The 24,779-nt window shown below is 42.9% G+C and overlaps 1 protein-coding gene across 3 annotated transcripts in view; it reads right to left on the bottom strand.

The window, feature by feature from the left end:
* MDFI (MyoD family inhibitor) overlaps positions 1 to 21,951 on the bottom strand; it is a 59,088-nt gene extending 37,137 nt beyond the window's left edge. The window contains exons 1-2 of one of the 3 annotated variants that reach the window (XM_040337666.1): positions 21,732 to 21,951; positions 5,795 to 5,917 (exon numbers count right to left, since the gene is read on the bottom strand). The gene's annotated coding sequence lies outside the window, so the exon portion shown is untranslated. The other 2 variants (XM_040337667.1, XM_040337668.1) reach the window with 2 other exon arrangements.
* Between the last annotated feature and the right edge of the window lie 2,828 nt (positions 21,952 to 24,779).

Here is a 24,779-nt window from a genome sequence, read left to right as displayed (position 1 = left end):
GCATGTTAAAGGGGTTGTAAAGGTACAATTTTTTTTCCTAAATAGCTTCCTTTACCTTAGTGCAGTCCTCCTTCACTTACCTCATCCTTCCATTTTGCTTTTAAATTTTCTTATTTCTTCTGAGAAATCCTCACTTCCTGGTCTTCTGTCTGTAACTACACACAGTAATGCAAGGCTTTCTCCCCGGTGTGGAGTGTCGTGCTCTCCCCCTCCCTTGGACTACAGCTGGTTCCTGCTTTAGTTGAAATCTTCTTCCTCTGATCCCCTTCTCCTTTCACCACTTTGATGAGGTTAACAGCCATGGGACCTGTCATATGCACTCTTCAAGAGTGCCAACTATGTCATTGTTCATTGAATTTCTTAACTTTGGAGTTATGTTATTGTAAATAGTAGCTAGTACATAGAAACTAATAGAGTGATTGGGCACATCTGATTGACTCTTCTCTGATCTGGTGTTCTCCAAATGTTCCTATGGTTCTTTTACGGAACCATTTACCACCAAGCAATCACTTTGAAAAACAAGTACCAAGGCGAGAACAATTATCTTTTGTCTCTTTGTATATTTTCTTTCCCACCATTAGACTCATATAGCCTTCCAAACTGGGTTCTAAGATACCCTGTAATTAGTATGCCTTTTTAAAGCTCATCTCAAGCACGCTATAGAAAAGTTCATTTTCTTTTGGTGGCTTATTTTCAGTCAACGTATGTACATTAATGATACTAATTTTATAAAGTGTACTTCTTATTCTGGTTTTACATATCCTGGAAGAGACCAGGACGAATCCGATGTCTTATTCTTTTATGAGCCACTTCCTCACTTTTCTCATCAAACCATTCCTTTCTATTCTTTTGCTTCTGCTTCCTTAATAATGCATTGGCTGACTGCTGCAAAATACCCCCAATCACCATGTCATTTGCAAAACCAAGTACATCTTTTGTCTCATTATATATTCTTTCTTTTCCAACATTTTGATAATATAGACTTCCAACCTGGGCATTGAGATCCCCTATTATTATTATTTTGCAATCTTGCCTTTTAAAAGCTTTTATCCAGCATGCTTTATTCTATACTGCTATTTTATTAGTTAATTTTCCTCATAGTACTTGTTTTAAATTGGAGTATGTACATTAATGATACTAATACCTTACATAGTTTTGTAGTTATAAAGTTGAAAATAAGATTTATCCAGTTTAATATGTGTGTGTGTGTGTGTGTGTCTATGTGTGATTTTTATTCCCATAGCCCCCTTTCTGAAGAAGACATCTCAGGCCCCATACACACCATAGAATCTATCCGCAGATAAATCCCATCAAATGGGTTTCTGCGGATAGATCCTATGGTGTGTACACTCCGTCGGATATTTATCCGCGGATAAATCTCCCCTGGGATGGATTTCCAGCAGATGGATATTTGCTGACATGCTCAACAAATCCATCTGCTGGAATCCATTCCAACGGATGGATCCGCTCGTCTGTACAGACTTACCGGATCCATCCGCCCAAAGGGATTCCCCGCACGCGTCGTAATGATTTGACGCATGCGTGGAATTCCTTATATGACAGCGTCGCGCCCGTCGCCGCGTCATAATAGCGGCGACGGCGCGACACGTCATCGGCAGAGGATTTCAGCGCGGATTTCAATGCGATGGTGTGTACACGCCATCGCATAGAAATCTTCTGAAATCCTCGAGAGGATTTATCCGCGGATACGGTCCGCTGGACCGTATCTGCGGATAAATCCTCTCGTGTGTATGGGGCCTAAAAGTTTTTTGAAGTTGTCAACATACTCAACTGGGGTTTTTTGCCTTCCTCTGGATCAACTGTGGGTATGGATTTGGGTGTATAGGATTGTACTGTGTTTTTTATTTTGTTTTTTTATTTTTTGTGGTTGAACTGGATGGACTTGTGTCTTTTTTCAACCTGACTAACTATGTAACTATGTAACTGGTACCACTTCCTAGGGGAGAGAGTTTAACATTTCTACTGCTCTAAGCAGGGCAGTCTTTAATGTTGTTTGGACCCTGGGCAACAATTTTCTTGAGGCCCCCCATGCAATTTTGCTCTTCACCTTCTCTGAGACATACAATAAATATCAGCTAGACTTAAAATCAGTTTACTATATCAGATCAGGCAGTGACTGCGATTGGTTGCCAGAGGTTACAGAATATCATTACGGCTCACTGATTAGTTGCTAGAGGTTACAGCAAATAATTTCTTCTTGTTGATTGGTTGCTAGATATTACTGTACAGTAATTTCAAAGGCTTTGAAAAAACGCAGGAGCGTGAAACATGTAAGCTGCGGTCGTCACAGCCACTCTGAGCTCACGACCAGCCCAGCACCTGTGCACCCCTCGTCCCCGCTCTGACTTTGTCTTAGGATGACGACTTCAGAGCGTGTCCTCCAGAGCGCCTCCCAGGTTGTCAGTGTCTTTCTTGCCTGATCAGCTTGTCTGATCGTGAACACCTAGCAGGCACGATTTATAACACATCTCCTGGAGTTCAGCAAGCCTGAAATTAACCATCCAACTACCAGCTGTATCACAAATAGCGTTTTTTGTCTCCAATTCTAACCCAGTCTGTTTACTTCAATTCTGGATCTGGATCAGTCATCTAACATCAGGACCCGGAGCACACTTGATGACATTAACCCCTTGGTGCTTAGAATCATGGCGGGATCGTACACACTAAGTTTTGTAGCACTTCAACGATGAGTAGGAGTTTTCTTTTCCTTTTTTATCATATACATTTTATCAATTTTATCATCTCATTCTCATTGACAGTTGTGATTTTTTTTATTTAATTAATTTAATTAATTCTATGTGCATCCAACAAATAAATGAACTTCATTTAATATAGCAATTGCAATAGTTCTCTTCTCACTGGTCCCTTTGAGCGCTGTAATTTCTTGTTTATTTGTTCACTACTATGCCGTTTCAGATCAGTTTTGAGTGTGATCCCCTGCTCACTTCATCTCCCCCTCGCAAGGAGCAGAAGAACCATTTATGAAAGGCTGGAAAAGGATCATGGGACACCGCCCACTGAAATAATGGGGCCTGAACTAAAGCCTACACCAGATCCTGCAGAAGGAGGGGAAAGATCTGCATTTTTCCTGTAAACACACACTTTAGCCATGAGAGAGCCCAGAGAGTGTTCATCGCTTTTCAGGGTGCACCATCACTGCTGCATATCAGCAGCCAGAGAGGGATCCAGAGTACTGATATCCAGAGTCATCTGGGTGCAAAGTAGGGATGAGCCTAACACCCCCCCGTTCGGTTCGCCTCAGAACCTTCGAACGGACCGAACGTTCACGCTAACATTTAGAACCCCATTGAAGTCTATGGGACTCGAACATTAAATTTCAAAAGTTCTAATTTTAAAGCCTAATATGCAAGTTATTGTCGTAAAACGAGTTTAAGAACCCCGGTCTTGCCCCAGGGAACATGTATCAATGTGAAAAAAAGTTTTAAAAACTGTCGTTTTTTCTGGAGCAGTGATTTTAATGATGCTTAAAGTGAAAAAAAAATGGAAAAATTCCTTTAAATATCGTACTTGCTGGGTGTCTATAGTATGCCTGTGAAATGGCACGTGTTTAGTAATGAGATTACTATAAGAAAAAAGTAATTTAAAACTGCTTGCGGCTTTAATGTAATGCCTGGTCCCTGCAATATGGATGAAAATCATTGAGAAAAATAGCACAGACACAGACAGTACACACACCACGTAGCTTTAGGTGCACACTGCAGAGGATACAGACAGTACACCATGTGAAAGTACTTGCAGCAATATCCTCTGCCTGTAGTATTAATATGAGCAGATCCCTGACTCTAGAAATAAATATTAGAAACACCAGCTTTACCTTAGGTGCACAATGTGCAGAGGACACAGACAGTACACACACCACGTAGCTTTAGGTGCACAATGTGCAGAGGACACAGACAGTACACACACCACGTAGCTTTAGGTGCACAATGTGCAGAAGACACGGACAGTACCCCCCCCCCCCCCCCACGTAGCTTTAGGTGCACACTGCAGAGGACACAGACAGTACACCACGTGAAAGTACTTGCAGCAATATCCTCTGCCTGTAGTATTAATATAAGCAGATCCTTGACTCTAGAAATAAATATGAGAAACACCAGCTTTACGTTAGGTGCACAATGTGCAGAGGACACAAACAGTACACACACCACGTAGCTTTAGGTGCACAATGTGCAAAGGACACAGACAGTACACACACCACATAGCTTTAGGTGCACAATTTGCAGAGGACACGGACAGTACACACACCACGTAGCTTTAGGTGCACACTGCAGAGGATACAGACAGTACACCACGTGAAAGTACTTGCAGCAATATCCTCTGCCTGTAGTATTAATATGAGCAGATCCCTGACTCTAGGAGTAAATATGAGAAACACCAGCTTTATGCTAGGTGCACAATGTGCAGAGGACACAGACAGTACACCACATGAGAATACTGCAGCTAGCACAATCACCTGCCTGTCTGTCAGTAAATTAGGAAGAGCGGATCTAGCTAAACTCAATACAGTGTATAAATATATATACAACACCTGGGATGCATATATATCCTCTACACACTGTAACTCTAACTGCCTGCCTGCCTGCTCTATCTACCTGCAATAAATGACACTCTCTCTCTGTCTTAACCACCGCAACACACTACACAAGGTCGACTTGCAGGCGCCCCTTTATAGTGTGGGGCGTGTACTAAACCCCCTGAGCCATAATTGGCCAAAGCCACCCTGGCTTTGGCCAATTATGGCTCTCCGTTTTTTGCAAGCTGTGATTGGCCAAGCATGCGGGTCATAGTGCACGCTTGGCCAATCATCCGCCAGCAATGCACTGCGATGCCGCAGTGAATTATGGGCCGTGACACGCCACTCGAATTTGGCGCGAATGGCCCATAACGTCCGTAATTCGACGAACGGTCGAACATACGATGTTCAAGTCGAACATGAGTTCGATTCGAACACGAAGCTCATCCCTAGTGCAGAGCAGAGAGTGGACAAATCGCTGTGTGTGACCAGATGGTAAACAGCAATATCTCTAGGGCTGGTGAGCTACAGCTGTGGGGATTTACTATCTGCTGCTAGAAAAATAGATTGGGCCCTTTAGGAACTGACCAGACATGAGTTATTTGTTTTGTTAAAAATTGAAATTCTGATGAAATTTGCATGATTCAGAGATTCAGATGTATTGGAATCTCTGAATCACATTAGTAGCGAATTTCAAAGAATCTGAAATACATTTTAGCAAAAACAACAAATTAGTTTGTATTCATTTGTTTAATTCAGATGACATCATGCTATAGTCTGGGCCTTTTGTTAATGTATGAAGCATCCAAAATAACATAACGACATAACGAATGATCCAAATTGATTCAGATCCAGTCGTTTTTATTCTAGTGAGCGTAACGTGAATATTCTAATTAGATTATCTTTGTATTGGGGTTGAACTTGAGAGATCATTCATTTATTTTGTATGCGTGCGGCCCAACAAACAAAGTCAGTTGGGAATAAGGAAATTCATGTAACGCAATAACAGAATGGATTAATATGTATTCATTCGGATTCATTCAGATGAAAGCAGTGCAACAGTCTTTGATAATTAGTTGATTCTTTTAACATTAATATTTTTCATTATTATAAAAAATGCAATACACATGAAATGGAAATACAGTATATTGCATTAAATACAGCAAGGTATACAAGTGAAATAAGATGATTCCTACTTATTATGTTTGGGGTGGATCCATTATAATCTCCAAATCATACCAAAATTAATGAATCCGAAAATAATTTGGCTCCATTTGTTACTTTCGGATGCATGCGACTTCAGGAGATATTGTCATCCCATTTCTCTTTGTGGGTTGGACTAGCAGGGATATAGCCAATCTTCTGAAATAACAAAAGAATATTAAAATTTTCAAAAATATGAATTGATTCAAAACAATAAATGTACAAAATAAATCCAAGTATGAAAATTTAATTCTGAAAACAAATTATTCTAACGCAATGATTATGACAAAATTGTATTATTTATGAATGAAACCAAAACAAATTATTTTTTTTATTGTGCACATTTCCAGAACTGATCATACCACCATCTACTAGCCTTATTTGATGTCCACAGGTGTAACTGGGACTATATTCATGTGCACCAACTGTATAACTGGACCCCAACACTATACAAAAATATGCAAGAAATGGGAATCCCACCTGTTCTAAATATGTAGTACTCACCGGATAAATATCAGGGGTGTAATCAATAATATACTAAACCAAGAAACAGAAAAATAAAAAAACACACAAATATTTCTACACACCCTAAAGAGAAACTAAAAAATAATTTATGGCTTAAAAAGCGATGTACAAAAAAGTTATTAGCACAATACCCTAGGAATATTTCCTATGTAACAAGGGAGTTCCTTAATGGGCTTACCCTCCCCAAAATAAATTCCTCTAAAAACCAGACAGACTGTGCAAAGCCACCCCTCATAGGACCGAGGGGAAGAGAGGCAAACCACACAGTCAGCAGACCCACCCTCCCCAATGTAAAGCACCCCCTACAAATATCTAAATATTAACTCAAAGCCAACTATAACGGGACCCCGGCAGTTCGTTCCTAAAACGGGGCAGTGTATTCCTGTGTAAGCACACACATTAATACCACACTATCCCGTAATGGAAAGAGACATTACATATGATCACACTCAATAATACCCATGAAAAATGTGTTCTGACGAAGTTCCGGGTCTATGGGAATGAAACGTGTAAACATCTAACGCTGGGCCAAGCACCCCCATTCTTTATGTGCCCCAGCCACCCCTTTTCAGGGACATAAAACCTGAGCATACAGTATGATGCACAAACTGGAGAAGTCCACCTGATTGGAGAATTCCATCCAAATCTCCAAAGGGTTCTGAAGAACTACTATCTTTAACAGACACACTGAAATCTGATTGGGGAATTCCACCTTCTCTGGAGAACTATTATCTTTTACAGACACACTGAAGCATCGTACTAAACTAACCTGAACATCACGGACAAGAAAACTACCTGCTGGAGAAATGTATTTATCGGCCATACACCAACAGATCTACTCCCACTAAGATTTGTGGAGATCTCTGTATGATGACTAGCGGGAGCAGTGAGTAATTCAAGCAGACTGAAGCATTGAGAAATCGTATCTATTGCTGTGAGTGACAGGAACTACCTGCACTTTGCAGGAATTCCCTTAAGCGGTTATGCTCATTACAATTGAATCTGTGATAATGTTCCAAGCAGGGTGAAATAATGAAGACACAAAGTGGGGAAGATACCCCAGGAGTTCAACAGGGAGGAGGGGAATAAGGTGAACAGTGGTCCTATAATTATGAACTTTAGTATATATCAAAATTGGACAGATACAGTAATGCGGACTGTGCAATACAGGTTAAAACATAGGACAACGTTGCCGTAAAAAGCACACACCCGGGTTCCCATGCAGACTACAATCGTGAATTATAATGAAGTGCAGGAAATACTGTAAATAGATATAGATAAGTGTGTGGGGTTAAGTTCTAGTGAGATAGCATGAAATCTCAGTGTTGTTAGCCTAGATATGGGTGTACAGATACACTGTTGACCAGGGCTGGACTGGGACAGAAATTTGGCCCTGGACTTCATCCAGACTGGCCCACTTTGACAGGTCTCTCCTATGGTGGCCGGACAACTCCCGCACCCCTCCACCCGGCCACCCAAGCCCCCTCTCCCCCTTCACTAGCCACTAGCCGTTCTACTTTATTAGAGTAGAACGGCTGGTACTGGTACTCTTATAGGCAGTACCAGTGGGGAAGCTAGACATTATTTTACCCGGGGCAAAGAATCAGTTCGGTGCCCCCCCTTATGGGACAAGATTAGGCAGAAGTGAGAAACTCTCAGGCCATAGCTGTTGAGTCAGCGGTCTGTCTCCTCCCCCATGCTCCTCTGTCGTCGTCCCTGCTCCTCTGGTCCTCCCCCTGCTTCTTTGTTCCCCCCAGGTGAGTGCTGCTAGGAGCGAGAGACAGAGGAGCAGAGGGGGGCGGCAGTCCGTTGTCACCGAAGCCGGCCCACTGAGCCATCGGCCCACCGGGAAACTCCCTGTAGTCCCAATGGCCAGTCCATCCCTGCTGTTGACATCTGCTCTCAAATAGATATCTGAGATCCACCCCTCAAATGTACTCATCATGCAGTATTGGTCAGTGTTGGGGGTCAGTTTGCAATGAAACAACAGGAAACCTTAGTGTTGTTATCCTAGATCCTGGCTAGTACATACACACCATGGTGAAATAATACCTGAATAGACCGGATTAATAATGTACACCACTTTATTATAGTTCTCCCAGTGTCTGTATATCTCTTTGCTCTTTATAATTACCTGCCTGCACAAGAGCAGTCAGAACTGATTACACTATTGGTTATACACACCTGCTTGTCAGGGTGTTTCCCATTGGATAACGAATGCTAAAACTTTTCCTGCATACTGATGTGTTTGTTTCTAATCCCCTTTTTTGCTCAGCCCCAATGACCGACTGACTTATGACTAGGCTGTTTTTATGTGTATTATTCAGTGTGATCATACACTGGGGAGGGTGGGTCTGCTGACTGTGTGGTTTTCCTCTCTTCCCCTTGGTCCTATGAGGGGTGGCTTTGCCCTCCACATTCTGTCTATTTTTTTAAGGAATTTATTTTAGGGAAGCGCAAGACAATTAAGGAACTCCCTTGTTACATAGGGAATCTTAATTTAATCTATATGGGGGGATCTAGGGTATTGTGCTAATAACTTTTTTGAACATCGCTTTTTAAGCAATAAATCATTTTTGTAGTTTAACTCTTTAGGGTGTGTAGAAATCGTTGTGTGTTTTTTATTTTTCTGTTTGTTGGGCCCCAACACTAGCCACTATACTTAGTGTTCAATCATAGCTACGATTAAACACTAAGTATAGTGTGAAACGCGTCAACTCTGCCGGTGTGCTGTGACATGTAGTGCTGTTTTTTATTTGGATTTACAATAAAGGCAATTTTTATTCGGAGTGCGGCTGTCCAGAAGAATCCATTCTTTTGCAATCTCACATGCATTGGCTGCACCCATGGTTCTGGGAGAAGCAATTATTTTGAAGCTTTCCACACCTGAGCGGCATCTTTCTCTTTAGCCAGCTAAAGAGTTAGGAATAAAGACTTTGGGGCAGATCCACAAAGATCTGCACCGGCGCAGCATATCTGAGATACGCTATGCTGCCGTAACTTATCTGGCTTTGGTTTGAATCCTGAAAGAATTTGCGCCGTAAGTTACGGTGGCGTAGTGTACCTCTCGCGGCGTAAGGGCACGGAATTGAAATGCGGCGATTAGGGGGCGTGTTTCATTTAAATGAAACGCGTCCCCGTGCCGAACGAACTGCGCATGCCCCGTCCGGCAAAACTCCCAGAGTGCAACGAATTTAAATTTTCAAAATTATATGCGGGAACGACGGCCATACTTAACATCTCAATAGCAGCTTTAACTATACGCCGGAAAAAGCCGAACGGAAACGACGTAAAAGAATGCGACGGCCGCTCGTACGTTCGTGGATCGTCGGAAATAGCTAATTTGCATACTCGACGCGGAATACGACGGAAACGCCACCCAGCAGCCGCCGGAAAATTGCATCTTAGATCCGACGGCGTACTAAGGCGTACGCCTGTCGGATCTAAAACAGATGCCGTCGTATCTTGTTTGGTGGATACCAAAACAAAGATACAACGCGCAAAATTTGAAATTACGCGGCGTATCAACAGATACGCCGGCGTAATTTCTTTGAGGATCTGCCCCTGTCTTTTTACAGCTGCTACACAGAGACCTTTACCTATTGCATATGCTATAAGGTACTGTACCTTTCAGAGGACATTGCACTACAGTATATCCTAGCCATTTTCCTAAAGTGCACTCAAAAGTGGTTATGGTGGTGGTATGGTACTATTATTTACATTGCAGTTAAAGTGTCACTAAACTCACATCATAAAAACTATCAATAAACGCTGTATTACATGCTGTTCATACTCAACCAGTCACTATAATATTTTTTTTCTGTATTCTGCAAAAAAACTGGTTGATCCTGCTGCTCTCTTTTGATTAATTTATACCTGGTAATCCTACAGATAACACATATCCTGTCCATGGGTGTCACTCCTCTATGGTTGTCAGCCTTGGCTGCTCTCTGAATATGAACTACAAACAGACCTGTATCTCTTCATGTTCATTACACGGGGAGCCCCCCAAGGTAATTAGCAGATTACAGAAGATAGCTAGGAAGGAAGATATTCTTCAGTGCAATTTACATGAAGTGACAAGGACATTGCATTTCAAGAAAGACCAACAGGAATTTTTCTCTGTAGCACCCTCCTAGGTAGGTGATAGGATTAGATATGTTAGTATTAGTTGGGTTTTGATAGGCAAATTTAGTTGCTACACTGTAGACAGTGTTTGGTCTGACAGGAGAACGCATATTCTGCTCACTGTAATCAGTGAAGATGCAATCTGCTAATCAGGTCTGCTTAGTGTGTTCAGATGCTGCCAGGCTGGTCTTTAGTTTCCTCTGTATCCGGGAGACTTGAGACGTTTCTGGATATTAGTTGGGAAAGGTATGCAACTGGCAGCATATATATGGACATAGCCCTAGCTTATCCCAGAGAGGCAGGAGACTGTATTTATTCAGTGAACACACTGAGCTCTGGATCTTGTCCCAGAGTGGAGAAGTCCAGCTAGAGGGGGGCACGCTGCCCTCTCAGGCAAAGGCTGCCATGTGAATGCCTCAGGTTGGTGACCTGAGGGAGGAATGCAGAGACCCGGGTGCTTAGAAGAAGCTGACTGAGGGGAGCTGTCTGCCACAGATCTGTCTGGTATCACTGAAGGATATCACTTGGAAGGTTGAAAAGAGGCACCTATCTGTCTCTGGGCCTTGTGATACAGACATTACTGGATTTTAAGGACCTTGTGCTCTAGCTACCCCTCTGGTGCCTAGTATAGTCATCTGTGGATATGTGGGGACACCAGCTGGTGTGTAGAAGAGCTCTGTCCAGATATTGTCCACTAAAGAGAAGAGACTTTGCTGTACTGGTTTTAGTACTACTTAAAGCAGAAAGGAAGATCCTCAGTGTACATAGTTCTCATCCCACCACTACCCTTATCCCTATTCAAAATATGATTAAACCTTTTATCATTGAAACCATAAAATTTTGTAGGGGATGTACCATCGTCCTATTATTTTAATATATAAAATAATCCCCCCTCCCCTCCCCCCCTGCCTTTTTCCCGTTCTCATTCAATCCTTTTCTTCAGTTTGTTCACCATTTTATCTTAGTTCCTCCTATGAGGAATATTCCTATGATGTTTACCTCTCCCTATTGGAGTTTCTTTCGGAGTGGTTCACACTACTGCACTTTTCAGCAGCTTTTTTTCACACTTACCACACCCTTTGATTCAATATGTAATCAACTTATCATCACCATTGACACATATCCTTATTATCCAGGTCTGCCTCAAAGACTTGGTCTTGGTCCACGTGTGAGATACTTATCCACTGTTTGCCTGGGACCCCCTCTCTGGGGCTAAGGGACGCTGTGCTACTAGGTAGGAGACATGATGTGACAAAAATTCCCCTATTACGCATCATACGACTTTTCGGGGTGTTTCCCACATAAACCCCCGACATAGATAAACATCGATGTGTTGTTGTTTTTAATGTCTTATATATGTTCTATGTTATATTTTAGACCGTCTCCTGACGAAGCGAAAGCGAAACTAGTCGAGACTAGAGACTGTTGGTCTCATGATTGCAATTTTCTCACCGATACCCCACCCCTCTTGTTAAGAAATGGGATTGCACAACCGGTGACCAGACTGTGGTCAAGTTTGTATTTTTGTAATATGTTTTAATGTGATGTAGTTTTTATTTTTGTCAATGATGTCTATATGTAAATAAACTTTTCTTAAACTTATCTAATGTGAATCACCAAGGTTTTTGAACCTATACACAACAGTACCGGTATAGTCCTCCCCGCCCATAATTTTCATTGGAGTTTTGGGGTTTGTGGGGAATCCCTGAGACCCCTCTATCTATATTATCCCTATTCAAGTTCTCTAAAAATAAAAACAAGAAAAGCAACATCCCCTAGACTGTTTTTTGGAGAAAGAGTGAATGAGCCTGTTGTGTGCCTGGTAGACTCCCGAAATTTGTTTTAATTTTGTTATAAAATGCATTTGTCCAAAAATCCGAATTAATTAAGGTAAAATGTGTCAATTGAAGGCTTATGGTGTCTGTTCTATGAAGATTCGACGAAGCAGCTAAACTGTACGACGCCTTGAACGCACATTTCCGGTTGAATGCTCCGCCCACAAGCTATAGTAGAATTTTTATGTTGTTTGACTAGTAATAATTCGAGATTTTCCTAGCTTGTGACGGAAAATATTGATTATATGAAGACAGGAGGCGAGTATCTTATGCATTATCTTTCTTTAATAATGCCCATAGCAGAAATACAGTAAACATTTATTGTAACTTAAAAGAAAAAATTCAAAGAACTACCCTTCCCAGCAGTCCCTGGGCCAGTGTAGCCCCTCCCAGACCGTAGTCTATATAAGGGACTGTCTGAGGTAACCTCTTCCTCTTTCTTCATGCGAATTAGTGTAAACAGGAACCGAAAGTCCAATTAGACATCTCCGCGGCTGCCGGGAACCTTCCGACCAGAACACAACATCTGAATCTGGAGGAAACGAAAGGACAAGGCCAACACGGACCAACTTCATCCGGACCAACTTCATCCCAACGGGGACTATAGGAAAACCAAAACCATTCGGAGCCGACCGGTCAGTCGTCTTCAGGAACATGGACCAACGGATTCAGTCAACGGCACAACGGCATCCCGACTCCGGATCTGGAACGTAGTAGGAGCCTCCATCTGCGGTGAACTAAACCCATGGATCGAAACGGAACAGCAATCCCGACGGGGTTAGTGAAAACGAACTGCCGGGGCGTACCAGCCTCCGACTTGCAGGGTGTGTGGTTCAACAGTCTAGAACGAGAGAGAGACAACCTCGTGACAGGGTTGGGTCGGGAGGGAAGATACTCGCCTCCTGTCTTCATATAATCAATATTTTCCGTCACAAGCTAGGAAAATCTCGAATTATACCTCAGACAGGAGGCTCATATCTTATGCAAGTTCAAAGCTATAACAATGCATATATAGATGATAACAAATGAAACAACTACAAAATTGATATAGATATGTGTTCCTCCGATCCAAGCAGAATTGGCGGAAAGCAATCGTGGTTACCAGTCCGCCACTAGCCGTAAATCCTATAGGGAGCCGCCCGGGGTGATGACCTAGGAGCCACCGCTCCTCTGGAGGGGTGGGCGCCCAACGGGGTTACGTAAGACGCTGCCATTTCCATGATTGATCGTACCCCTCTGGCTAGCGTAGCTGAGGAAACCGGAAACTGAGGTTTAGCGTAGGAATGAGGAGTAGGAAGAGATGCGAAGATCGCAGTGGGACCGTGAAGGACTAAGAAATCCGTAGACAACGGAGTATGATGTGCGGGGAAGAACGGGTAGAAAAAAAACGATGAAGTCCCGCCGCTGTCCTACGCACGATGGAAAAACCCCGACTCTCCGAGGCGGGATCCGACGCCTGGAATGGCCAACGTCGTGACACCCGATATGCGTCTGACGGAATCAGACACAAGGGGGCAGTAGCTCAAACGACAATAACCTCCGACAGAGTGAGATTGTCCCCCCAGTCCTGGCGCGTGGTCAGGACCACTGATCACCTCCCAAGAGCGTTGATACCCTGGGTGTGATGGGCGTTGAAACTTAACGCTTACTAAGTCGGTACACCATGGGTGTTATCCCACCGGTAGTAAGTCTACAAGGGAGCGGTAGTCCGAGTTCGCAGCGCGGAAGGCGCAGGGGAGCTATAGGACCTCCCGGACTCAAACGAGTCCACCAGGTAGTTGGTCATCTCAGACGAACGCCTTCATGAGGTTAACTTGTCGTTGATCACCAACTAACCCAGAGTCCTCCGGATGATCGAAATGTATATCTAGTCCCAAGGCCTAGATCAAGGCAAGTGGAACCCCCGTTATAAAAGAAAAGGTCACTGTCCGTGACCGACACCCCGAAAACCCAACCATGCGAAGAGAAGTAGGACGTGCGTCGTGAATAGAGGGTGCAGATCCCCGTACAGACTGGGGAGAGAAAGGATCCCATAAGGGAGCAAGGGCCAGGAACACTGACCGGTGCAGTCGTCAGTCGATGGAATTGGGCGGGTAACGAGAATTCCAATCTAACACCATAGCGGAAGTGCCTGGGGTACATTTCGCAGCTGGAACGATGTCGCGTTCCAGGCAGAAATGTCAGAGATCTTGCTAGATCCATTAGGTGGACGTGTGTGGCATTAGAGTCCTGATGGCAAGGCGGTCGTCAGGATTTCCACGTGTGAACGTGCAGCAGAGACTCCGCTGTGGGCCACGCCCCTCCTGTGGACGAGGGACCGCATCGAGTACCCCAACCGAGGTGGTTGGCAACCTATTCCAAGATGAATCCGTAGTGGAGTTGCAGGTGGACCTGCCGTGCCATCTGTCGACCTGACGTAGCCACCACCGTAGTTCAATTATGGCTTCCGTGTCCAGAGTGACGACGTCTGCACAGTGAAGCCCCTGGCAAAGACGTAGGGACTGAGACTCTGAAGGTCTCGATAGTGAAAGAAGCTGGACAAATGGCCTGGATTAACGCCAGAAACAGGCCAACCAGGCGAGCCAGTCCGCGTAAGGATACCCGTCGTTAGCCCAGCACGATACTGACCTCGTGCAGATGGCGGCCAAGTGGTCATGGGTAGCCGAAGGAGCACTAGGTTGGTGTCCACCAAGAACCCTAAAACTCTACCTCCTGAGATGGGGAGAGGATAGATTCCCCGTGATCTATGGGGGACTGTCCCGGAGGCGTATTCGTTCGCCAGGCGAGGGGTACGAGCCATTAAGAGTAGGTCGTCCAAGTAGATAATCAACCTCACCCTTTGTGTCGCAGAATGTCGTCACTGTATACGGTAATTACGAGAGATTTCTCAAGTTACTACCGGGTGATAACCGCCCTCCTTTCCTGACCAGGAAGACGTTCTTGGGGAAACCCGGGGAGAGCGGGTCCGTCTCCACTATCGTTTGGGTGAACCAGAGGCCCTGCAATTCGTTGTCTATTAGGGCGGTGTTCAGGTCTGAAGACCGAGGAAAGAGGGACTAGGTCCATCTCCGGTCCTATAATCCTGATAGACCGGCACTGTACCGTGTTAGACTTTGATGACGTTTGGGCTCATCCGGGATGGAATAGAGCCCTACCGTCTTGGAATATCTTAATCAGCGTGATCCCGACTAGCCTGCCCTCGGTGGTCGGACCGGGGTCTGATTCGGCTAGGTGAGACAGCTGGGGAACAAGCCACGTTAAGATTCGAGCGGCGGTGTCCAGTCGGACCCGTAGTGTCCACGCATCCCAGGAGGCGACCGCCCGTTGGGCCCAGCCCCGATTTGGGACAGGTCAGTCGGCTGTTCAGCGGCGTGGCCTGCTCACTAAGGTGTGGGATGATGGTGATAGGTCCCAAAGATCCAAGGCCCTGGTCTGTATGATCCGAAGGACCTCTCTATTCCCAGCTTGGGGGATTTCCCGTGTATGGTGGGATACCCCCAGGGTATGGGGTTCACCTCGGGAGTGTGCACAGCCATAAATGGTAAAGGAAGGGGGTTACGCCCTGAAAATGATTCGGTGAGTTTTTCGACCGATCTCCGGGTCCATTATGTGATATATTGGATCACCTCGGGTGGAGGTGCCCAGTCATCGGAGTGTGGATGGCATATCGCCCCCGGATCTATAATGGCTCTCTACGAGAATCCATAGAGTGTTACCCTGGGAACAGGGTTGGCGTCGTCATAGAGCGCCATGTGCCCACTGCCCTAACACTCATCATCATTCTCATCATCTACAACCTCAGACTCAAGGTGTTAGCCGCCTCAGACTCCACGGACAACTCTGGAAGAGTCCACGAATGGGTCTGGCTTAGTCCGTCTAACGGATCGCTGCCTCTGCATGTGCATCTCCCCGAGGCTCGGGGGTCGGTCGGAGTCTGGGAGGGCAGTGGGTCGGCAGTCCGGGTAGGGTACTGCCTGGGACATATTATTTACTTCCCCTGTCGGGGAGTCAAGGGCCACAGAAACGTGGCAGCGTTTTGGAACGCCCAGCCCTTCTCAGGGGTGGTAGACCGTTGCCAGATGGTCCAGGCATATGGTGTGCAGGCGGGGGTAACCGACGCCATGGTCGTAAAGATTGGTCTACCGATCAGTTTTGGCAACTGTGTAACACTGTTGAGATTTGGCCTCCTAGGACTGTGTCCACCCTATCCGGGGTACCGGCATGAACAATGCCATGATATTCATTAAATTGTAGAATCTTTGTACAATTCAATACAATTTTTTATACATATTTGTATAATTTATTTATATAATGAATATATAATTTGTACAATCCATCTATAATTTATTATATGTAAAACTGAATAATGGATTTAGTTATATATTATAAGTAATAATATATATTAATAATAATATCATTAATAATAAATGTATTTATTCATTCAATCCTTAGATAGTTATTTAATTCATTATTTATTAGGAGTATGTTGTAGGGAATAAATTCCCTGGAGATAAACATGCTATAATTTCTTTATTTAATTTATTGATTTATTGATCTATCTACATATTGATTATTTATTTATTCGGATAAATAAGGTATATGTTCTAGGGAATAAATTCCCCAGAAATATAATTTGAGTATATATTGAATTATTTATTGTAGATTCGGTTATTTAAATTATTTAATTTAATTAATTAATTAATTTATTTATTAGATATTGATTCATTGGAATGAAATATATATATTTATATATATATATATATATCTGAAAAGATGTACTGCCATCTAGTGGTTGAAAGCATGGTGAAACAGCAGCAGGTTCCTGGCTACGACACCGCTGGGAAGGACATCCTGCGGTGTGAGGGGAGCCTGAGGAGATTCTAACTCCAGAGGGAAGTCTCGCGAGACTACGGCCTCTGGAGTTCTTATTGGCCCGAGGTTGTGAGGGACGGAACGGTCGATGAGAACCGTTCTCCCCCGTCTCGCTCTCGATACCGAGAGAGGCACCGAAAGAGAGGAGAGGAGCGGCCGCGGCGGAGACCCCGCCCCCCACCTGAGCGCGCGAAGGGGAGCGTGGGGAGGGAGGGGGGGGACAGTTGCCCAGGCATGGCGCCCGCCGAGGGAGCGAATGAAAAACAGCGCGGATCCCGCACGGACGCCGCAGTGCTCCGACGTCAAAGAAATTGGAAACAAACAAACGTGGCCTCTCAAACATATCTGCCTGACACCGGTCCGGTGTCAGGCAGACAGAAATAAAGCGCAGAAACGGGGGATTGTGCTCTGCCATGAGCAGAAAGAAAGAGGAAGAGGTTACCTCAGACAGTCCCTTATATAGACTACGGTCTGGGAGGGGCTACACTGGCCCAGGGACTGCTGGGAAGGGTAGTTCTTTGAATTTTTTCTTTTAAGTTACAATAAATGTTTACTGTATTTCTGCTATGGGCATTATTAAAGAAAGATAATGCATAAGATATGAGCCTCCTGTCTGAGGTATAATTATAATTATTAATTATTATTACTAGTCAAACAATATTAGAATTCTTCTATAGCCTATGGGTGGAGCATTTGACTGTAAATGTTCGTCGAATCTTCATGTCGCTATAGTGAATCTTTACTCTCTATGTCGAAAAAACTTGGACTAATAGAGTTAGGTTAGACACATTCAACCGCAGGTTTGATAGACACAGATCACCATTGTCACTGTCATGTTGAATCTTCTATCTATCTATATCAAACTGTTGTCACAACGATACGAAAATATAATGGATACGAAAATAAAGCATATTTTTTTTTGAATTTTAGGTTCTGCATGTTTGTTATTGTTTGTTAAAACGAACATGAAAATCCCCAAAATTCTGATGAAAATGCATTCGGATGAAAAAGAATGCATGTCTAGTGCCTGGCTGTGGGGCTGAATTTGGGAAGACCCGGACATAGAAACATACAAAATTAACAGGAAAAAATACCCGAATAGTCCATCGAGTCTGCCCATTTTTTTTTTTGTTTGTTTGTTTTGCCTTTTGTTTGTATAGAACTAAGTTTGTCCCAAGCATGTTTAAAGCTATAAACTGTTGACTGACTTGCTACCTCTGCTGGTAGTGTATTCCAAGCACCAACTACCCTTTCAGTAAAATATTACTTTCTAAGATTCGTTTTGAACTTTCCTCCAGTTAGTTTGAGGTCATGTCCCCGTGTTCTTGATTTTGGTTTCATATTGGAAAAAACTGCCCTCCTGAACCTTATTCACCCCATTAATGTATTTAAAGGGTTCAATCATGTTTCCCATTTAGCTTCTTTCCTCCAGACTGTACATATTAAGTTCCTGAAGTCACTCTCAATATGTTTTATCCCCCAGACCATTCACCATTTTTGTTAAATGTCTCTTGACTCGTTCTATTTTATCAATATCTTTGTGTAAGTGAGGTCTCCAGAATTGGACACAGTATTCTAAATGAGGTCGCAATAAAGATGTATATAGGGGGAATTAGAACCTTCTTCCTCCTGCTGGTGATCCCTTAGTGATGCATCACAGAATTCTATTCACTTTTATCACTGCCTGGTCACACTGCTCCTTTTGCAATAAGTTCCCCCACAAATGTTTTTCCTATAGTAGTGCTTGCCAACACTGTATCCCCAATCTTGTAAAGTAATCCCTGCGGCTCCTATGGGAGTAACGCTACATCTCTATTTGCTGAAAGCATTCTTAGCTTGAAAAAAATAAAACTAAAGCAGCCAGCACATGTCCTTACAAGGACTGTAAGTTGCAATATATTACATACAGTGCATTACATTTTTGTCTGTGGGTTTTATCCATTAAAGGGTAACTAAAGGTTTGCGTTTTTTTTTTTAAACAAACATGTTATACTTACTTCCTCTGTGCAGATGGTTTTGCAAAGAGTGGCCCCGATCCTCCTCTTCTGGGTTCCCTCAGCGGTGCGCCTGGCTCCTCCTGTTCTTGAGTGCCCAGTTGGAGAGTCACTCTCCCTCAGGGCACTCATGTGGGCGCACTCCCGTGCCCTGCTGCTGCGTCTATTGACACAGACCGCAGGACTCGGAGGCTGCCCTGCTATCAATCTATCCAATCAGGACCCAAGACACCGGCTGGAGTTAGTGTGCTCATTCCCGCCGCTGGAAAGTCTGGGTTCAGGTAAGTAAACGGGGGAGCTCTGGGGGGCAGCTGCAGCACAGGTTTTTTTTTTACCTTAATGAATAGATGCATTAAGTTGAAAAACCTTGAGGGTTTAAAACCCCTTTAACTTTCGCCTTTCTTGTTGAAAGCTCAAACAATCTATTCCAAAATTATTTTAATAAGCAATAAAGTGTGAATAGGGCAGTAAGGTTGCCCTTTTATGGGCATTAAGATCTGTGATTGCAGTTATGTACCAACTTTGTCAGCTGTAATTGGCAGTGGAAATCTATTATTCTTTAGGATGAATGGAGCATTGTGCAGGAAACAACATGAGTAAGCAAAGGTCTGAGCATCTGAAAACACAAAATTCATGCACAAAATGCACCGATATGCACTATGTAACTATGTATAATGAGTTCAGCCTGTTGCAATGTAGGCACTAATCAACAAGTATCTTTCATTTTTTTACATTTTTTTTTAAAACAATTAAAGGTGAAATCTGATGGGGTGGTATTGATTATTGCACATGTCTCTCTGCACTGTCAAGTTAAGGAAACGTATACTCAAACTAGCATACACAGTTAGAGATGGATGGGTCAATTCCCCTGCAGGGAGATTGCATTCTGACACCAACCATTATTAGACATGTGCATTCGTTTTCGTCCGAATGCATTTTCGTTTGAATTTCAGGTATTTTCGTTATCGGTTTAACAAACGATAACGAAAGATCCGACATAAACAAATGCTTTATTTTTGTTTTCGTTGCGGTCAAATGTGCCTAACCTTAACTCTATTAGTCCAATATTATTCTACATAAAGAGAAAAGATTCGACATAGAGAGAACAGATTCGACATTATAGAGACATGAAGAAGAGTCGACATAGAGAGAAAAGATTTGACATAGAGAGAAAAGATTCGACATTATAGAGACATGAAGATTCGACATAGAGAGAAAAGATTCGACATAGAGAGACATGAAGATTCGACATAGAGAGACATGAAGAATCAAATTTTTTTTATTTTATTAAAATTAGGCACATTTAAGGTCAAATCTGTCATTGAAGGCTTATGGTGTCTGTCGAATCTTCTTTTTTTTTTTTTCTTCTTCTTCTTCTTCTTCTTCTTAGAACATTCGACAGACACCATAAGCCTTCAATGACAGATTTGACCTTAATTGTGCCTAACCTTAACTCTATTAGTCCAATATTATTCTACGTAAAGAGAAAAGATTTGACATAGAGAGACATGAAGATTCGACATAGAGAGACATGAAGAGTCAAATTTTTATTTTTTTTAAAGATTCTGTCGAATTTTTTTTTCCCTTCTTCTTCTTAGAACATTCGACAGACACCATAAGCCTTCAATGACAGATTCGAAATAAATAAAAACAAATTTCGGGAGTAACTAAATAAATTTATTTTTCGGACGAAAACGAAATTACGAAACAAAATATTTCAGTGTGCACATGTCTAGTCATTATTACTTTGGTCAGTGGCTGCAGGTCTACAGGTCTCTTTGACAGAAGTCAATCAAACGAATGACTTCTATCTAGCAGGGACTACCACACACTGATCAAATTAAGCTAGCCCCTGCTGAATGTGTAGGCTGTCACTGCTGAGCTTATGAAAATCCTGCTTGTCTGACTTTCTCTAGCCTCAGTACTTGGAGTCACAAACCTTTGACAAGTATGCCGATCAGGGGTTCTGACTTCACTTACTGCATGCTTGTTCTTTTCAGTGACTTAAGAAGTATTGAAACCAGTGAAAGGCAGGCACAAGTAATTATTTGGAAGCATGTCAGCCTTAGTAGCCCACATAAATCCAGTTCCATATTCCAGTTCCATTACATCCAAGAAAAATAAGTCAGCGGTTATTTAGTATAATATTAAAGAATGCACTACGGTAGGAAAAATAAATTGCAATTCAATACAGTCTGCAGTAATACATGTAATGTTTCAGAACTTCATTTGTGAATCACAGTCACCCTATACAGTGCGCTTCATATGTTCTTATGCAATCTATTTCTTTCTAACCACATAAAAAACTGTCCATTCCGAACTACTAGCAGCCTAATGCCATCACTTAATGTTATTGCTTTGATGCTGGTGCTAACTGTCCTGAAAGTTCTTATTTAACTTCTTTTAGACTTACCAGTATTCACTGCTTTTCAGTCTTCTCTCTTCTTCTTCATCTATTTCCTTTAAATGCCAATATTTTGATTTCTGTCTTTCCGTTCCTGTTTCGCCCCCCCTCCTTATGGCTGTCTGACTCGTGGATCTCTGCCTCCCCCTGCACCTTTTTGTTACAATTACTTAATTTTGTGCAGACTATTCCAATTTATTCCCTTTTACACATACCTTCAAGCCTCCTGGATCCCTTTTCCGTCCTTCACTTTTTCTATGGCTCTCTGTGCGTTTGCCTAGCTTTCACTGCTTGCTCTTCTCTCACTCCTTGGTTTGGAAGTCTCTCTGGAGTATGTCTGAGTTTCCTCTCTGGGGACAATGTGGGAGTTTATGCGGCTGTAATAAGCAGGTTCTAGGAGAGAGATCCATAAATAAATGCTTGTATTTACAAGTTCAAGGTGCTATTTAAAACCCTGCCTCAAGATTTAAGTCTACTTTTCAATCATACGAAACAAGGGGTGCTTTTTGTTCACGAAAAGCCAAAATGTTACCCAAAACAGGATGATATGCTCAACTTTAATTCAATATTTTAAGTTTTGCTTCCTTTCACATACAAATGTTGATGTTCTTGCAAATGGGTTTACTATTATAAAAAATGTAACATCATCTTTAGAAAGTTACATAGATAGGTATTATTTATCTCCACACACTTTTATATATCCTTCCTATATTATTTTGTTTTGGTTTTCAGTCCCAGGAGTCTGGTAATTGCAGTTCTCTATGTGCGGCTTTTAGCACAGAAAAAAAACACATCTCTGACCTGTAACTTGGCCTGAAAACTTACTCCTACCTTCACCTGAAGTCTAATACTTAACCTGATCCCTAAACCTGACCCTCAACCTTGCCCCCAACACCTAAAATTAACCCAGCCCTGAAAATTAATCCTTAACATCTAAAGTAACCTTAAAGGGGTTGTAAAGGTTAGTTTTTTATTTTCTAAATAGGTTCCTTTAAGCTAGTGCATTGTTGGTTCACTTACCTTTTCCTTCGATTTCCCTTCTAAAGGTTTTTTTTTTCTTTGATTGCAATTTCTCACTTCCTGTTCCTCCTCAGTAAGCTGTTCTGGCTGACTAACCCCCAGCCAGAACAGCTCGGATGATGGGGGCAAGCTTACTAAGGAGGAACAGGAAGTGAGAAATTCAGACACAGAAAAAAAACATTTAGAAGGGAAATTGAAGGAAAAGGTAAGTGAACCAACAATGCACTAGCTTAACTACTTGCCGGCCAGTCTCCGCAGTTATACGACGGCAGGTCGGCTCCCCTGCGCGAGAGCACGTAGCTCTACTTCACCTCGCGAAGCGGGCACTAGGGGCGCGCGCGCCACCCGCTCGTCCCTGATCCTGACGCGTGTGCCCAGCGGGTGCGATCACCCGCCTGTCAGAGGGAGAAATGCCTGACCGTCTGTTCATACAATGTATGAACAGCGATCAGTAATTTCCCCTAGTGAGTCCACCCCCCCCTACAGTTAGAACACACCCAGGGAACATACTTAACCCCTTCCCCGCCCCTAGTGTTAACCCCTTCCCTGCCAGTGGCATTTTTATAGTAATCCAATGCATTTTTATAAGCACTGATCGCTATAAAAATGGCAATGGTCCCAAAAATGTGTCAAAAGTGTCCGAAGTGTCCGCCATAATTTCGCAGTACCGAAAAAAAATCGCTGATCGCCGCCATTACTAGTAAAAAAAATATTAATAAAAATGCCATAAAACTACCACCTATTTTGTAAACGCTATAACTTTTGAGCAAACCAATCAATAAACGTTTATTATGATTTTTTTACGAAAAATATGTAGAAGAATACGTATCGGCCTAAACTGAGGAAATAAATAGTTTTTTTATATATTTTTGGGGGATATTTATTACAGCAAAAAGTAAAAAATAAAAAAAATTTTCAAAATTGTCGCTCTATTTTTGTTTATAGTGCAAAAACTAAAAACCGCAGAGGTGATCAAATACCACCAAAAGAAAGCTCTATTTGTGGGGAAAAAAGGACGTCAATTTTGTTTGGAAGCCACGTCGCACGACCGCGCAATTGTCAGTTAAAGCGACACAGTGCCGAATCGCAAAAAGGGCTCTGGTCTTTGACCAGCAATATGGTCCGGGGATTAAGTGGTTAAGGGAACCTATTTAGAAAATAAAAAACAAACCTTTACAACCCCTTTAAAGGCTAGCCCCATCTTTATGACCGTATTATATGTCATACCCATATATAGGGTGTAACATGAAACATAATCAGAGTCTGCAGCCCCCAAACTCAAACCACCCCCAACATTACAAAAGCCAGGGGTTCTTATCCCTGTCTGCTCCTATCAAATGTTAAATTGGCACAGCTGTGCGTGGCTCTGCCTGCACAGCTACATCATTCATTCAGAGGAAATTGTGAGACAGAGGGACTCGTAGTTCTCAATGGAACACAAGTGTAGTGATGTCATTGCACTGGTAGTCTATTGACTCAGTACGGACCAGCAACTGCATAGCAAATCTGCAGGAGCCTGTGTATTGCACCTTCCATCCATCGGTCATTGGTGTAATGCTTTCCAGACTCTTCCAGACTTTTTATTTTTTCCAAAAGAATTGATTTAGCCTTTGATATTTAACCTAAAGAGACTGTCACAGGAAAAAAGGGGAAGCTACTGCAGGTGTGAGGTGCAGACACCTCCTGTTATGGTTGGTTTCAACAGGCAAAGCCTGTGCATTTCCAAATAGTGATAAAGCTTGGCATTACGCCCTACTCCCATACATTAATATTGATCCATCACTATGATGGGCAGCCTCTCTGGCCAATTGGAATGTACAGGAGGTAGAAAGGGGCTATCAGGAAGTAAAAAATCTTTCCCTGTCAGAATGGCCTGAGATTTGTCTGTTACAAGAAGATTTGAGAAGCTGCTGCAGGCACATTACCAATAGGTGTCCGCACTTCATACCTGCAGTTTGCCCCCTTCCCTCCAGTGACAGACCCCTAACCTAACACTTAATTAATCCTGAAAAATACACTGTTACCTTGTCCATGCAGCACAAAGTGAAGGTATCTCTGTAAAATTTCATCCACTGAGCATATGTATGCCTTTGCTCCTTCTCTGCTTCTTTCTTTGTCATAGCTGGCGATACTACCCAACACTTTTATGGCACTTCTACCTAGGCCAGCACCTGGTTCCACTGGGTTTGCCAACACCACTGATTTCAGTACCAGAGGAGAATGGCCTACAAGGCAATGAAGGA

Source organism: Rana temporaria, chromosome 2, assembly GCF_905171775.1.
Source record: "Rana temporaria chromosome 2, aRanTem1.1, whole genome shotgun sequence".
NCBI lineage: Eukaryota > Metazoa > Chordata > Amphibia > Anura > Ranidae > Rana > Rana temporaria.
This window is presented reverse-complemented; position numbering and strand designations above follow the sequence as displayed.